At 49.0% G+C, this 18422-nt stretch overlaps 1 long non-coding RNA gene across 1 annotated transcript in view; it reads left to right on the plus strand.

The window, feature by feature from the left end:
* LOC146870047 (uncharacterized) overlaps window positions 1-18422 on the plus strand; it is a 454045-nt gene that overhangs the window by 325293 nt on the left and 110330 nt on the right. The window contains exon 2 of the long non-coding RNA XR_014958906.1: window positions 6096-6171. This is a non-coding gene — a long non-coding RNA (uncharacterized LOC146870047). The remainder of the gene's footprint in view (window positions 1-6095; window positions 6172-18422) is intronic.

Raw genomic sequence — 18422 nt, forward strand, 5'->3', positions numbered from 1 at the left:
ACCCCCCCCCGCATAGCAAAAATGACCTTGAAATTACTGGATTACAGGTACGATGTAGAACACATTCCAGGGACCCGAAACAAAGTAGCCGACTACCTCAGTCGGGTCGCGGCCATGGAGGAAGCTCCGGGGGATGCGGAGGAAGACGACCTCAGAGTGGCATTCACGGAGGATCATGAACGGGTAATAAGCGAACAGGAGTGGAAGGAACCGTACAAGGCTGACACGGACATCGAGGAGGTTGAAAAGTACACCCTGGAGGGTTGGCCCGAAAAGAGACACATGGGGACCTCGCTCAGAAAGTTTTTCGAAGTAAGAGAGGAGTTATCGGTGGGAGACCATGGGATATTCCTGAGAAGAGGCGAAAAAGTAGTTCCGCCCCACGCGTTGGTGCCGCGTCTACTAGCCATAATACATGAAGGACACCTAGGCATTGTGAAAACAAAGCTTAGGGCGAAGCAGATGTATTGGTGACCAGCGATGGACAACCAGGTAGAGAGGCATGTGCGGGAGTGTGAGCTATGCCAGAGAGCGGACAAGTCGCAAAGCATGATGCGTCCTCCCTTGGGAAGAATTGACAACCCTAATAACCCATGGGAAGATTGATATTTTAGGGCCGATATTGGATAACCAAGGGGTCCAGAAATATGTGGCAGTAATGGTGGACCGGTACTCAAAGTGGACATACAAGAAGACATGGACACTGATAAAATATTCAAATTTCTAACCACTGTTTTCCTCCGAGAAGGGATTCTCCGCTCCCTGCTAAGTGACAATGGGCCTCAGTTCACATCCGATAAATGGAACGCGTTCATGGGGAGGAATGGGATCAAAGTCAAACATACCTCCATATACCATCCAGCGGGGAATGGGCTGGCCGAAAGATTTAACAGGGTCATCATGGGCTCGATACAATCCACGATAGGATCAGGGAAGGATTGGGAGAAAGAACTCATGTGGATGTGATGGACGTATAGAATCACCCCGACAAGCACAGGATACAGTCCCTTCCAAATTCTCAGAAGCCGGGACCCGTTCACGAGAGACAATGTTGTCTGGAAGGAGAGCACGATAACAAGCAAGTGGTCTCCTGCGGTTGTTCAACATAATCTGGAAAAGGCTCAGAGAATATATACTGAACATTACAACAGGAGGAGGAATGTCAAGGAAGCTGAGTTGGAGAGAGGTGAATGGGTGCGAGTAAAACTAGCCCAGTTAAGGAGAAAGGGTGACAGCAAGTTTAGTGCGCCCATGCAAGTAGAAGAAGTCTACAACCGAGCAGCTTTATTAAGCGATGGGAAAGTCTGGTCCCAAGACAGGATGTCCAAATGCAACAAGATCTTGGGATGGAGTGTGAAAGAGAATGGACAAACGGGAACCCCCCAGATACAAGGAGAAGAGAACAATCTGGAGAGAGTGGGTTCCGGGGTAATCCCAGGAAGAGGAGAAGATGAAGTAGAGGAAAGGAGTGATCCGAGAGTGGAGGAACAGTCGGGAGTCACTCTCAGCTCGCCGGGAAGTGAAGTTCCCTGGAGTTGTGAAGGAATGGGAACCGGGAACACCCAAGAAATAGAGGTGCGCCCGTCTATGACTCCGATGAGGCGAACCCGCATGGGGAGAGCTGTTGTAAGGCCGTTGAAGTACAAGGACTTCGAGATGGGTGAAGGGAATCCAGCGAACAGCAAGTAACCCCTAGACTATGGTTTATTTGTATATTGTTGTGACTGTAAAGGGGGGAGATATGTAGTGTAGCGTTCTAGTCTTCGCGTGTGCGCGATGACGTAGGACGTGGCGGCCATCTTAGATTCGGCAGAGAGAGCGCGGAGCCGCGGTGCGGATCGGACGTCTCCCGGCGCTCTCCTTCTTGTGTCAGAGCAAGTGTAAATAAATACAGTATATTCACACAATGACTTGTGCTGGAGTCATTACCACCTGGTGGGGCCCTGTAACGTTACAGTTCTGCTTTGGCGCTGATTGTATTTCACTTTTTTGTTAGATGTTTTAAGCTTCTGTGCTGCTTATATTTCTCTTTATATCCCACCATCCATGAAGGTCCTACATGACATGCAGCGTAAACAAAGCCATTATTTGACTTCTATTTTACCGATAAATCACGAATGTTTCACAAATGTCGACACCTCTTCTACAACCGACCCCTGTGCTGTGAGCCAGCGACTGCAGTGCAGAAGTGAACGGTATAGCTCCTACACTCTCTTCATAACAATGCAAGCCCAGCCCTTAATCTAAACAATTCTGTCTAAAGTGCTAGCGGCTGCTGCAAATTCCCACAAGCAGCGTTTTCATCTTCCTCTCAGAACCCCTTCCACTCCACCACATGGTACAGGTCTTATCAAAATTGTGCCTCGAAAAATGTCAACAATGTATTTTCACAAACCCAAGCAGTCTTTCCCAGCTGTTTGCCCCCAAAAAACAAAATACACATTACTTTCCCCTGCTATATAATTCCATTACACTCCACGGAACACAATTCAACTCCAGATAATTCCTCTACACATAATTACACTCAAACCTACATATTTACACTTCATGCCACATAATTACACTTCACATATATCCACTCAGCTCAAAACACATAATTACACTCAACAAAATTAAACTCCGAATGTTCCCCATATTTACACTCCACATAATTCCTCACCATGCCACACAATTCCACACAATGCCACACCACACAATTCAATGCCACAAAACATAATTGCACTACACTCCATACCACACAATTACACTCCACATAAATCTACTCCATGCCACATAGCAACACTCCACATAAATACACTCCACGTCATGCCCCATTTATTTATAAGGTTTTATATAGCGCGAACGTGACCCACGAGGGTATCAGAGTGCTTTACAGTATAAAGTTATAGAGACATAAGAAATAAATGAATATACACGCATTAGATATTCGTCATTACTTACAAAAGAGGCAAAAGGCATAGGATAACATAGGTATAAGATGACATAGTAGACCAGTGGACCAAAACATGATGATCCCAGAGGGCAACGTCATATTGCAGACAATAAAGTTATTGGGCCTTAGGTCTGCATTGGGATATAAACAAACCAATAGTGTTCGCTTTCAATCCACACATGGTATCCAGTGATATGAGGATCGGATCGGTGGCTCAAAGCCAGTATAGGGTCAGGTCTTAGGACGTAAATTTGTTCATTAGGAGGATTTTTACCTCTTTTTTTGAAGGCGGTAAAGGAAGAGATTCCCCGAACCACTGGAGGTAATGAGTTCCAGATCTTTGGAGCGATCCTTGAAAAGGCTCTGCAACCAGTTCTCTTTTTATGAAAGGTTTGTGGTTTCAGAAGTAGAGAACTCGCGCTTCGTAATTGTCTGCATCCTCCGGATCGTTCTAGCTTTAGAGCTAGGTAGCTGGGTGTGTTGTTGTGTAGTGCTTTATGGGTCATGCAGGCAACTCTTAGTTGAATTCTTGCCTCATATGGCAGCCAGTTCAGCGTTTTCAAGGTCGGAGAAATGTGGCTATTTCTTTTAGCTCCTGATACCAATCTTGCTGCAGCATTAAGTGAAGCCCTCAGCGGAGCCAGCTTGTATCTGGGGAGACCACAGAGAGTGGTGCTTCCATAGTCTAGTCTTGATAGCACTAAGGATTGTACTGCCATTTTTAAGTCGCTCTGAGGGAGGAAGGGTTTAAGTTTCCTTAGTAAACTCATCTGGTGATTGGCTCCCTTGGTGGCCTTACTGATGTGCAACTTCATATCCAGGTGTTTGCCTATGGTGACTCCCAGGGATTTCACAGAATCGATGATATGGGGAGCACATTCAAAGACGGATAGGTGTTTCACCCACTGCTCTATCTTTGGGGTGTGATTAGGTGGGGAGATGAGAATGAATTCTGTTTTTTTTGTATTGAGCATGAGGTGGTTGTTCCTGAGCCAGCTTTGCGTGTTCTGTAGAATGGTGTTGAGGGAGATGAAGTATTCTGGTGTGGAGATTTTCAAATATAGTTGGGTGTCGTCCGCATATAGGTGGTAAAGGATATTCGCTGATTTCAATGCGTTCGCTAGGGGTTCCATTAGAAGGTTAAAAAGAATAGGGGATAGGGCTGAGCCCTGAGGAACGCCTATGTCGACCACGGATGGTTGAGAGAGTGTATTCTTCATCTTGATTCTTTGTGTCCTGTTATTAAGGAAGGAGGAGAACCATTGTAGTACTGTGCCTGAGAGGCCCATCCTTCCTTCCAATAGGGACAGTAGGTTGTCATGTTTAACCGTGTCAAAGGCGGAGGATAGGTCAAGCAGTATCATTAGGCAACATTCGTTGCAGTCAAGCATAATTAGTATGTCATCAAATATGTGTGTGAGTGCAGATTCTGTGCTGTGACCTTGACGGAAACCAGATTGGTGATTGTCTAGGAGGTTGTAGTTCTCGATATGGTTGCATAATTGTATTTGTACACATTTCTCCAGCAATTTAGCCAAGGTGGGAATGTTAGATATAGGGCGGTAGTTGTTGAGATCTGATGGGATGGCGTCTGATTTCTTTAGTATAGGCGTAACCTGCCCAATTTTAAGACAGTAAGGACATAACTCCACTCAACATAATTTCAATCAATGCCACACAAATCCACACAACACAATTCAACTATACACAATTCTATGGCACACAATTCCACTCTACCACACATAATTCCACTACACACCACATACATCCAATCCACATCATGAAATTCCACAACATGCCACATAAATCGACACCATGCTACATAATTCTATATTCAATATACTCTAAGCAGTGGGCTACACTGGCGTTTATGATTGCCAAAAGGAACATTGCACAGCTGTGGGGCGCTGTTCGGTCACCCCTATTGGGGAGGTGGAAGGAAGATTTAGATTTGTGCATGTTTAGGGAAAAATCAGTTTTTGCAGCCAGGGGATGCCCCGGGAAGTGGAGCAAGATATGGGGAGCCTGGAACCAGTATAGAGGTGATATCTGTCCCCCACCCTGTCAGCGAACCGATGAAGAGACTCTTGATACTCCCTAACCGCAAAGTCATGATAATTGTAGCATATTTTGAAATGTATAAATTACTACCGAGAGATGCTGAAGTCGCCTGCTTGTATGTAATCGATGTGTCTCAGTCGAAATGGTTTAATAAAAAGAAATATAAAAAAAAAATCTATATTCAATACATGCCATTCCACGACACACAATTCCACTACACATAAGTCCCCACACTTAATACCACATAATTACTATCCACATAATTCCATTGCACATGCAGGCACTTATCCAGCATTTCTCATATTGGTTCACTTCAGGTCTTTCAGCACAGTTTCATCACCAAAACTTTTCAAAAAATTCAAAACGCAACACACACTCTGCTCCTCTTATTTCAGAGCCTCCTTATACGTCTACAACCTTCTCTACCCTTCATTCTCTCTATCTCACACACTCTTTCTACTTGTCAAAGACTACGCCGTCCCCTACCTTGTCTTGCTTGCGTTATCGTAGTATGGTTTCACATGGACGCAAGGGACCAACTTCCCAAATCACTAAATAGTAACTTGTGATTAAACTCACAATCAAGTTAAAATTAGAAATAAGGGAGGAGGGCCGGATACTGGACGTGGTTGAATTTTTGCTGTCGACCTGCGAGCAGTGGTTATCTGGCCTACGTCCCAGTATTTCTTGTGCTGTAGTTTTGATGGGTGCAACTTGAGGATCAGGCAAAGTCTTGTGTTGTGCAGCAGTATGCAGTTAGAAGTATTGTGACTTCCCCTGCACACTTTACCTATTTGGTAGAAGAAAAGAAATGAACAAAAAACAACCTACACATGATTTTGATATGGCAGGTTCAAAACGATTCGTGACAAACACAGTTTTGTATCTTCAAACACTGTTTTGCTAAATCTATTTAACAAGTCTTTCAAAGTCCGATTAGTTGGCTTTTGTTGCAGAATCCGATAATAAACCAGTCGTTCTGATTCCTTCTTATTCGTTAAGCAGAAGTTCCAAAAATTAGTTTTAGTCAATTGACCTTTCTTGCGAAGGGCACCTTAAAACTTAAATGTTACTTATCTCCTTTCCTTGTTTCTCATTACAGGTCCTGCCGTCTTGAGAGGAAGAAGAGTTCCGGTGCTGGGGTCTGAAGCCGTTGAAGACAGCTGCGCGGCAATCAGGTAAGTCGAGGAGTTTCTAACGCAGCTACTGTCCAGGAAACAAGCGGAAGGCAAAGCACCTTCCAGAAGAAGCCAGCCACACCCAAGGCAGCCACGCCCTGAATGCCTAACACGTACCGTCACGTTTTAATGGGATGGCGCGTGAATAGGCACATCGTTCAATGCAAGCAATGCACCGCTGGGATCGGTAGGGGTGAAATCTTTGTGCAAGTACTATCCATCTTTTGAAATTGCTACAAGGTCTCAAGGCCTGAGAACACGAGTACATGGTTGCCACGAGCTCCAAAGCCAGAATTAACATCATAATAAGCATAATGTAATCCACAAAACATACAAACCATATGGAGTGCTGGTGCACAGGAAAGGGGTGGGTTTTTCCCCTGTGACTATGAATGCTAATTCCTATGCCCATATACATGTACAGGATCGTGATGTGAATGTGGGATCGTTATTCATGACACTACTACTCTATCTAGAGTTATTCATCACATTATGCACAGAATACCTATTACTCGCAATCTTATTTTCTATCCATTTAATACAGTTATCGTCCCTATCTATTCACCGTACCACATAGTTCCAATACAGAGATACACTACACAACACACAATTCCGCAAGGAACAATTCCAAATCAAATCACATAATTCCACTACAAACAACATACATCCACTCCGCTACAAACAAAAACATAAGTAAAACAACAATGTCATTTACAACACTAATAGCTCGAACTTTCACAAATGCGAGAAGTGTTTGTTTTAGGACTTGTGCCCTGCCAGTAGGGATGAACCAGTTTCAGGTCATGCATCTTCAGTACTGAGTGCCTCTTATAGACAAGAGCATGATTCTCTGAAGGATTCCCAGCGCTTATACATTCCTTGTCCCCCGCCCCCCTGAAGGTGATGTAGCCTGGCTGCCGCAGCAGCAGATGGTGGGTTGGAGTGGGCGTGTGTTGGCAGCACCAGAGAGATCTGTAGCTTTATCTCCAGGAGATGCCGGCTCTGTTTTGAAATAACAGAGAGCGGTGCTGACTGCCAGCATGTGGAATGCAACGCGCAGCTCAAGCAGGAGCCACTGTGGCCCACATTCAAAGCCCTGAACACTCCCACCTCACCAGCATCGCCGGGAGACAGCCACGGGTAGGCGCGGCAGCACAGTGGGGTCATGCACGAATCAGCTCTTACGTACTGCGTTACTCCCCTGTGGGGTGCGGACTGTAGTGTCCGGCAGGACACATTCCATTCTAGTGTTCCGCAAGCAGCTGCATCCCCAGCCACTCCCTTGAGGGCTGGACACACTTGCACCCCCACCCATCCATCACGAGTGACGTGGCCCGCCAATCAAAGGGCCCGGGCGCACGTGCTCATGGCTCAGTTATTACACGAAACTACCTGATGTCTGTGACTTCGATTATCATCATGTGGGCCTGAGGCCCGACACCACATTTGCGACGAGGCGGGTCTGACCTTGTGTGCCCGCTGCTAGGTGCTTCGTCGTTTCTCATGGGAAGGAAATGTGCCCGGGATGCGAAATCCCCGCTGCCCTGAGGCTCGAGCTCGACACCGTCAAAGTGTGATGCCTGGTGACTGGCTGTCTCCCATCACCTTTGGCTCCTGTGGAAAAAGAGAGTAAATGCAGCTATCCCGCACCGGGGTGAGCGAGTGCCCCGCCATGGAAGCAGTGAGTGAGCCTACTGCCACGCTCAGACTGCCGCTGCAGCAGGTGACGAGCCCGGTGACCCTCGACTATAACCCCTGCATCAGTCCCGAGCACAGGGGCAGCCCAAGGCATCGGCCGGCTGGGGAAACATCGAGGCCTAGCAACATGCCGCATGAATATGCTCCCTGGTTCGTTGCCGGAGGCACCCATGCAGGTGGGAAGAGTGGGCCATCCTACAGCACCCCAGCGGAGTGCAAGCTTCAGTAAAGCCCGCCGCAGAAGAGTGCCTGCGAACACTGGTGCACAAAAGCAGCTTTAGCGCCAGAGGTAGGGCTGGAATTGCCCCGCATGGGAACGTTGTGCCGCCACACAGAACTGCCACATGAGCGCCTGGGGGAGGCATAAGTGAAAGGAGCAGCGCGGAGAACAGGTCCATGCCCCCCTTACCTGCTCGGGCGCTTGGAAGCCATCTCACCCGACTCCTGCTGCCCCGCGAAGAGAAGCCGCAGCGGAAGCGCTGTCTTCCAGGCTTTGGCCCCAAGCAGCGACTGGCCTGCGGGAACCGACCCAGAGAGTGCTTCTACCTCCTGTACCCAGAGGCGGCCTGTAAATGAAGAGACCCGCCTAACTCCGACATCACGCCCGCGATCGGAGAGACGAATGCTGTGGCTGAGAAACATGTGCAGCGCCACCTGCTGGTCCCGCACCGCACCAGCATCCCTGCCCAGCAAGAGAGCTGCATGACACGGCACATGCCCAGAACGGAAACCAAAGGGTCGCGAACAGCAGGTCCTCACCCCATACCCTCTCACCATGTGAGAAGTCAACCGCCTGTCTGGGGAAGTGCTGCGGCCGAAACGACTGCCTCAAGGCAACTGTGAAGCTGCCGTAGCACCAGGAAAATCATTGCAGCACCACCTAGCTGCGAGATCGCTGCACTGCACCGAAGAAGTTCACAGCCCGGTATCTAGATCTCCTGTGTGGGCCGAGACCCCAGATCTAGGAAAGACTGCCTGGGACTGTTGACCAAACTCTGCAGCGCCACCTAGTGGCCATCCTTCCTGCACCCTGCCCCGCGAAGCTATGGAGAACAGTAAGTATAGGGTGCTGAAGGCACCATACGCCCCCAGTGGTCACCTGCTCACACGGCCAGAAGAGAGACTGTTTGCTTCCTGCTTACCCAGCAGCCTCCAACTAGATAGCAAGGATTGGCAGTGAGCCCTCCCCTGCACCCCAGGAGTCTACATTCACGGAACAGGGACTAGGAAAAACTCAGTGGAACCAAGAGCAGCTTCCCCACAAGTCCAGCATCCAGACTGAAATCACTAGCCTCCCTGATGCACATGGTGAGCTAGCCTGCGCATACGGTGGCAGTGAGGGATGCGACCACTGCAGTTCCACCCAGAGGCATGCAATCAGACCAGGATAACGTCCCAAACAGGCACTCACAACTAAGCAGCTCCTGAGAAAACAAAAGGGCCCACGGCTCAAGGGAATCTGTTATGGCCCTCTCTGCAAATGCCCACAGCGCCACCTAGCGGTCAATGAGCCACACCGCATGCAAGAATACTGACCTAAATCAAGCAAGCTGCCTTGACCTATATCTTCACACCAGAAAGAGTAAGCCAACAGCCTGCCGCCCTGCAGGACCTAACAAGTTCAAGAGGAGCGCTACTTTGACCCTGCCCCTACCAGCCAGGATGGAACCAGGGACATAGCCAAGAAACCCCAAAGTCACCTCTACTCTGAGAACTGTCCAGAGCCCACAAAAGACGCAAACAGAACGAGCGTGGCGCACACCCCCAGTGGCTGTCGGATGCCACCGCCAGCATGGAAGCTACGTCATCCTCCCCGAGTGGCAACCGGCCATCACTGCAAGAGGGCCGGACAGGCACAGCAGCCAGCACCAGGAGAAGAGAAACTGTACACCCCAGCAGGGCATCATTTCACTCGCTACCAGAGAAACTCGGAAACCCCTGAACACTGACCAGTGGTGCCTCACAGTCTGCAAGGCCCCGAAGCAGCAAGCCAAAAAGACAGCAACGTCACAAGGCACCCTCCACACGAACAGCACAAGAAAGACTGGTGCAGAGCGCGCACCACCAGTGGCTGCCCAACGCCACTGCCAAAGAGGAGATCGCATCCCTCGCTCTTGCTGGTGTACAGATACAACCTCAAGCTACACCACAGGAACACCAACTGCCAGAAGGAAACGCCCAAGAAGAAGACGGAGTGCACTAAGTCAGAGGTGCGCAGAAGACCGCGCCAGCGAATCTGACAGCACGGGCAGGCGCCCGAGAGATAGGGACATCTCCATAAAGAAGCACTGCTGAGCGCAGCACAGAGAGCAATTACATCTCTACAGCACCAACGAAGCCCCGCAGTGGGCCGAAGACAACACACAGTGTCCTCCCTCACACTGCCTCGAGACGGAGTCGCAGGTGACCCAAGACAGGCAAGAGGAGAATAGCACACTCCAAATGGCCAGCCACTACCACAGCTCCCTACTGCCCGTGGAAGGTGTTCCCAGAAGAGGGAACACCAGGAGTAGGAGCTTCAAGAAGCTGCCTGAAGAAGGAGCACGTCACTCAGAGTGACCAGTCCCGACAAGCACGCCGGAACGAAGGCAGAAGCAGGCGCCACAACGGCACCACCTCGAGGTCCAAGCGCAACGCCCTCGAGGGAAGAAGAGGGACAGCCCTGTCAGCCTGAAGAACCGGATGAACACAGGTGCGCTAAACAGCCCAACAAAGGGAGAAGACCAAGGAATCACACAGCAAGCCAAGAGCACACCCAGACACCCCAGACAGCCACCAAGGCGGACCGACGTCCCTGGACACAGCCTCACGGGAGAACCGAACACAAGCCGCAGCAAGCGCAAACTGCGTCTCTCCCCAACGCTTCCCCAGGCGACTGTCCATCCCTGAGCATTGGCAGTCTAAGTCAAACGGCATTCCTGCTCCTGACCGCAGATGCCACGGGTGAAGATCAGCACAGTGTCCTTCCTCACACCGCCTCAAGATGGAGTCGGCAGTGGCCCCAAGACAGGCAAGAGAAGATTCGCACACTCCACGTGTCAAGCCGTCATCGACAATCAACCTCAGCAAGGCGGAGACACATGGCTGCTAAGTCCCTCCTGATATGCAGAAAGAATCACCAGCCCATGTCTGACGTCTTCCTGCCATCTGACTCGGAAGGCTGATGGACCCGGTGGTGTTTCGTTGACGGTTTGTTTGGTCTCCACAGGTTGGACTAATGTTTGTTGTCGTTCTTCAATAAAGTTGGAGAGGAATGTAGTGTCCTGCAGGACCCGTTCTAAGGTTCCGCAAGCAGCTGCATCCCCAGCTACTCCCTTGAGGGCTGGACACACTTGCACCCCCACCCATTCATCACAGGTGTCACGAGTGACGTGGCCCCGCCAATAAAAGGGCCCGGGCGCACGTGCTCGTGGTTCAGTTATTACACTAAACTACCGGATGTCTGTGTCTTCGATTATCATCATGTGGGCCTGAGGCCCGACACCACATGGACCTTTCATTCCGTGGACGGTGGACGCTAACCACCAGGCGAATTTGGCGAAAGTATAGATTTAGGAGTTTTTAGCAACATACCCCAGCAATACAATGTCCGCATGTTCGGAATCTCCCAGTCAACACGGGATATCACTTCCAAAACCACCCTCCAGTATGAACAACAGACCAGCGCTTCAGTGATAAGTGGAAAAAATCACCCTGTGGCAGGCGACAGCGAGAGACACGTCGTTTTCTCTAGACTGGTAGCTCAGTGCTAAAGGCGTTCAACCAAACGCATAGCATCAATCCCCAGAGTTATTGTATGTACAATTGGTTAAATGCGGGTTTTTCCCCCCTGGTGACGAGCTGAACTGCATCATGGTCTTTTTGGCACTGACGGCCTCTTCCCGCTCCCTGCTGATCCCTATTTGCAAGCTTACTCCTGTGTGACCCTGTGCTCTGCTGCTGCAGCTGCACGAGGGCTACACTCCTCCTTAAAATGTTTCTCCGACAAAGCTGCTCCTCCATCACTGTTCCGAGTGACTGTGCTATGATTATGAGCAGAAAAATGCATTAGGACGCTCGAATCCTTCATCTCAACTTCTTGCATCTCGAGAGGGCCAGGCCTCACACATGGGGGCTAACTTAGGGAGGAGCGTGCAAGACGCATGGTGGGTTCGGGTCTTTATCACCAGGCAGCTGCACGTCACTGCATGGGGCCAACTGTCACTGTCGTGGAACCCTGAACATTCATCCTTCAATGCAGGCAATAAGTCCTGCCCTGCTGCAACCCGGACCTGGCTGCACACCCAACACTGTGCAAGAGCCGTAAACGGGGCTCTGACAGCCGCCGCCTCTCCCAGTGGTCCTGTGCCACTTACTGTGTGCTCTGAGTCATCAAGGAGTCCCCGTTCTACAGCTGCGGTAACATGGGCAATGTCAGCTGAAGCTCCTGCGACCGCTTGTCGAGGAAATTATTCTCTTACTCTCCCGGTATCGCTCCACCTTGATCCAGCATGAGATAATACCACTGAGAGCACTTCCCGCAGGCAGCAGGCAGGCAACAGTTTAAAGGTCCCTCAGGTGTCAAAAGCAGTGGTCTTTACACTGACTCTTTCCTTCAACCCCCCTACCCAGTAGCCTCGTTTGTAGGTCTCGCGCAAAGCGCTTCTCTGCCTCCGCGAGAGATTTTGTAGGAGAGGGTTTTCAGAAAAGGGCTTTAAGCCCTGCCCCTCATTTCCATTGGCTGGTGTCACCGTTAATGGTAAACGGTGGCCTGCCATTGGAAATTAGCTTTCTGGGTTGCCTCCCTTTGGCTTTTTGTTCCGGCCCACCTGGACTGGCTCGCCTGCTTCACGGCTGTCGTGAAACAGTTTCTTATCGCAAGGGCGTGTTATGTAAACAAGCCCTGTGATCCAGTCCGGATGGGTCGGACAAAAAAGGAGACATGGCGCCGCGTGTTTATTTTTGCATCGCGCTTTCACTTTAAAGTGAAAGCGCGATGCAAAAATAAACAGCGGCTGCCTGGCGAACACTTGTCTCTCCTCTCACCCTCCAATATGCTTTTCTTTTCTTCTCCGCTCTCTTACGCTTTTCTTTTCTTCTCCGCTTCTCCCGCGTTAGTTCTATTCCTTCCTCGATCCTGATCTCTGGCTCCAAAAGTTTGGTTTCCCACTCTCTGCCCTCCCCAGCACGGATTCCCAATGTTTGGCTTCAAAATCTCAAGATGACACTCTGAGTCCTCCCTAGCAAAGGTTCTCTGTCCCTGGCATCAAGAGCACGTTTCCACTCACTGGCGGCCATTGACATAGCCCAAACCTAACAAAATGGCCGCTCGCCGGCCAACCCCTCGCCCTCCCAATCTGCCCAGGGGGCAGACCTCGCTGTGCTCGGCTGCCCCCCAAGCCCCCATTGTCTTAGCGAGACATCAATAGCCCGTCCTCAGATTTGTTTCTCTTACCTAACATGGCCGCCGGTTGTTCCGATTGTTGGTGCGTGCCCTAGTGTTTTGAGACGCGTAGCCCACCAGAGTCGCCCGTTGCTAGGGCCTGTTGGTATCATAGGTCTGGTGTTGGAAGAAAGGGCGAGTGGGCGGCTCATCTACCCTTTTTTAATTGAAAAAATAAGGTAACTTGAAATTCCTCAGTGCAGTCTGTTAGGTACTATTGGAGAGACCACTGCAATGCAATTGTTATTTATTTTGGGAACGTAATTTTTTGCTTTTTGTACTAATTCATCCCTTTGTAGAGAAAGCGTCAATATTTTTCAACTTCCGATATTCTATTCTATTCCTTCCTCAATCACATCTCCGTTTCACCATCTTTCTCCACCTTGCCGTGAGGTTGCCAGTTTTGCAAAAGCTATTGAGCGACTCTGTGGAGAATAATACATTTTTCAGGGACTTGCCGAAAACGTCATTGGGACATGCTTACCGAGATGATAAAAATGTAATAGGGTCGCGGCAGGCGAAACGCCGAAATGTTCTCAAAACGTAGGGATTATATTTTGACAATCAGGACAGGTGGCGCGGGCGGCCCAGCCCTCCACCCCATCGGCGTCCCCTCGCCTCCATCTTTCTCTATCTTCCCAGATTTCATTTCAGGCCCTCGCTTTCCCACCTCTTGCTCTCGTCCTCAGCATTCCCGCTTCTATTTTCTTCTCTCTCGTCTCCACTCCTCCACCTCCCCTACCCAGTGCTTAATTTGTGCCGGCACTTAATTATCAGGACCGGGTCTACACGCATTTAGTGAACGTAATTGATTTCATAGTAATTAGTGGCACAGCTGCACAGAGTGAGTGCTGCTCTACCAAAAGTGCTGCTGTTACTGTTACGGACTAGTGTTACGTACTGTTGTGTTGTTGATGACTGATGTTAGTTGTTTCTGACTCCGATTCTGTTCAAGTTCTTTCTCACTGACTTAAATCTTGTTGTTCAATGCAGTGGCGGCCGCGGCCCAGCGGCCGCTGCTCAGTGTTGCCGGCCCAGTGGGCGGGACTCTGAGTTGGGCAGGGCTGGATTTTGGTCTTCTGCGGGGGATGGGGCTGTGTGCGGCAGCGTGCGCAGATTTTTTTCAGATTGCGCGCACATTTGCTGCTTTGCCATGCCCCAGCATACCCGCATGGCCGCACCTCACCCTGCAGTACCGGCACCGAGTCATCGTGGTTCAACGGCCGCAGCTGTTCAAAGTCTCAGAGAGCACGAAGGCGACCTGGACGACGTTGGCCGCGTTGAGGGCTTGAGGCGAGCCTTGAGGAGTAGACACTAGGTGAGGCAGGGCCTGGTACTACTGGTACCGTCCCCTAGGCCTAATCATTAGTTAAAATAAAGCAACGCACTCAGCAGCCTAAGCCGCACGAGGTGAGGCAGGGCCTGGCAGGCGCCACGGCCTAATCGGTTAATGTAGCTGCGCAGCAGCCTAAGGGCAGTGCATACACAGAGCCGTGTCCTGAGTGAGTCAGGACCCAGACTCCCACAGTCCCACATTCAAATCTTACTGGTCCCGTGGTCTAAGTCCCATAGTCAAGAAGAGAGACTGTTGCGGACACGCCTGCTGTGAGCCAAGAACAGTTCAGCAGGCAGCACTGCGTTCACTAAGTCTCAGTGAAAGTAAGTGTGAAAGCCAGCAGCAGCAAGCGCGACTGTCACCATTCCCGCCAGGTTGTATTTCTTCTACTACTTGGGTCTTAGGTCCTACGGACCTAAGTGACAGAGTGAATATGTGTGAGTTCATAATGATGTCAAAGACCATTATACAGCTGATGCGTACGTACTGTCTTAGATAAAAGGAACACCTTTAACACTCGTGGGTTACACGTCATAGCTTTGCCATAGAGCCAACTGTACAAGCTCAAGAGATTACTTTATTTCCTAGGAAGGGGCATTCCTTTTCCTACTAAGGTAGGTTCACTTTTCATGGGAGCAATGCTTTTTTTTATTTTACAGCTTTACACTCATGAGGGGCATTTTTGTCAGATTATGAGTCCACTCTTGAAGATTTTTCATTGTCATGGACAGGAATTAGAGCTAATAAGGCCAGCAGCTGTTGGCCACGGGGGCACAAAGTGGCAGAAATAAATTAATGCGCAAGGCTGCAGGCTGTGCACTGCAGTCAGTGTGTGTGTGTGTGTGTGTGTGACCCGGGCCGGCCGCCCTTCCTGAACCGGTCACTTGTGAAATTGCACTGAGCACTCTGTTACTGTAACAGTAGCAGTACAGTACTGTAGCGTAGTCAGCATGTGATGCCACCACCACCATGATCATGCCGCCCGTGGGTGGCGTGGCCCACCGCCCATGGCAATTGCTTGCCAAACCAACCAACGCTGCTTTTTGTTTGGGTGCGCACCGTGCGTGCCTCCCTCTCCACCCGAGTCGGAATCCATCATCAGACACAAAACATACAGACTGTGAGGACAGTGAAGGCTGGCATATGAAGTTTTCACCTGGGTCCAGTGACTGTATCTTATGAAAATATATGCATTCTGCAATTTTTATCTGCGTTGAGCCAGAGAACGGTGGCAGGTTTAGAATTCCTCCATCTGTGCAGAAATAATTTAGATCTGTCTTTTTCTCCACACTGTGTGCACCTAGCTCAGTAAATATTTTCAACAGGCACCTTACACATGACTGCACAGGGCCAGCTGTAGGGCAGAGTGACCATCGCCACAGCACTGGGCGTTGACTGGGGACAGGGTGGTTGGGGGTGCCATTTTCTCAAATATATGATGGAGTTAAAAGCACCTGCTACAGTGTTCCTGGCCTCCAGCAAAAATAAACAAGCATTTGCAATGCAATAGGTCTCGCATTTACGCAAGTTTAAGCTATTGGCATTGTAAATGACGATGCCTTTTATTTATGTTTGAAAAACGAAAACACAAATAAAAGGCATTGTTATTTGCAATGTGAATAGCTCAAACTCGCGTAAATGCGAGACCTATTGCATTGTAAGTGCTTGTTGTTCCTTTCACTGTAGCAGTGACCTGGTTTGTTTTTAAAAAAATAAGACCTTTGGCCTCACGCTGTTTGTTCATTTGCATCTCACTGATGCTGGGAACAAAGAGATTGCAATCTTTACTGCCGTGCGGCCGCGAAAGTGAAAGCAAACGAGTGCTTTCAGGCCTCCAAATGGTGCGTGCGCCCAAACTTAAAACAAGGATTAGGGTAAGATTCCCGAATATGTTAATCTTCCTTTACAGAAGTAAACTCCAGTCCTGCCATCAACCCCATGGTTTAAAGTTTGAGCGAACAATGAACCAATTAAACTTCAGAAAGGAAAAAAATCTCCCGCACAAGTTCAGAGATTGTTCAAAATACTGAATCGTTTCCATTCTTAGGTTTTTGGCTCGGTTGCAGAGGACCAGGAAACAGGGCAGCATTATGCTAGCGTGCACCCGTAATGCATTTCCAATTAAAAGCACTTTCGACAAACTTGGTTTTACAGCTTTCTTTCATGTTACCGCGGCAATTATTGATTAACCACAGGTCCAAGACAAACGAGTTACACACTGGGGCTGCAGATTTTTTTGTAAAAAGAGTGAGGCACGAAATTATTCGCGGGTTTACTCTGGAGAAATTTGGAATCGTCGTTTGCAAAATAGAGGTCTTACTTCTTGGGACAGCGGCCACACACGCACTACAAAAAGACACTAGTGAGTTACAAATTATCCATATGTTTAAAAATGTGTGGTCGTTGAACGTGATTCATAAGCCTGGAGTAACACTGCAAGGGACTGTGGTAAAGGCAAGTTTTCACGATGCAGTGATTTGTTACCACATAAAAATGTCCTCTCATTAGCACAAGTATAGGCGCCCAGGATTAGCACTTGCCTTTAAAGGATTAAAACAACCCTAGAAGTTCGGTAATCCTCCGAAACGTGCAGCTCTTCGGCCTTCAAAAGACACCATCAAATAGTTGAAATTGATAGCTTTAAATGAAAATCCAACCTAACAGTATTGACAAACATGTTGGTCTCTGTTGTCGTTGCACCGTCACCGTGTGCTTTGAGGGCGCAGTGCTGGTAAGGTGGCTTCTTTGTGCTGAAACACCGTCTTTGTTTTGAGTGTTGTTCTGTCGGCCATACTCGGACTCCGCCACCATAGCATGATGTGTTATGAGTTGCCTGGCTCAAACAGTCGACTCACACTGCGAGATAGTTTGGGGGTAGTGGAGGAGGGGCTGTTGTGTGTAAACCCAGAAAAACTGCTGCGTTGAATAAATAAGAAGTGACAGCGTTTCGACCCACCTAGCTGATTAATGTCACTCGTGTGTGTCTCCAAACTTACTACTGCGTATTAATTTTCAATGTTACATTTATGACACCTCCAGAGGAATCCACTGGCTTTATTCTTAAGAAAATGTAAAACATTTTGCCACCTGGCATTTTTTTGTTTAGCCAAAATGGATTGAGTTGTTTGAGGCACGCACTTCCTTTTCACAAAATTGGACAGATTAACTCTGTGGAGACAGGTTGACGGCTATAAAAATTGGGCCCCTGAAGTAGCACTGAACATTTTGTGTTTTTTAAGCATTTATGTGGAAAGAAACACCTTTCTATCTGATCAAAAAAAGTGTTTGATCGTGTAAGGCAAGGGACTGACACCATGCTTTTAAGAAGAGAAGCAAAACACACACTATAATGCTAAGCAAAAAAAAAATGAGATTGCAATCTTTACTGCCGATCTTTACTGCCGTGCGGCCCGCGAAAGTGAAAGCAAACGAGTGCTTTCAGGCCTCCAAATGGTGCGTGTGCCCGGCCGGCGCACATGCACTGTATTTGGAGGCCTGAAAGCACTCGTTTGCACTTCCAGATCCCCCATTTACAAAAGCTCTCGTGAGAGCAGCGCTAAAGCGCGGTCTCAGGCGAGACCTAAAAATGTCAATATAACTGGTGATTCATGGAGCTGATGGACAGAGAATCAAGCTTTGTCTAGTGGAAGTTTACTTTTGACTCATCATAGGGTAGCGCAGAAGGTTTATGCTTCAAAGCACGTGCACCATGCAGATCACAATGAATGTGTGTGTAACAAATAGTTCAGTGGGATACTGTTTTTGTGGGGGAGATCCTTTTATTACTTGCAGTCT

The sequence above is a fragment of the Triturus cristatus genome, chromosome 1_1, assembly GCF_964204655.1.
Source record: "Triturus cristatus chromosome 1_1, aTriCri1.1, whole genome shotgun sequence".
NCBI classification, from domain to species: domain Eukaryota; kingdom Metazoa; phylum Chordata; class Amphibia; order Caudata; family Salamandridae; genus Triturus; species Triturus cristatus.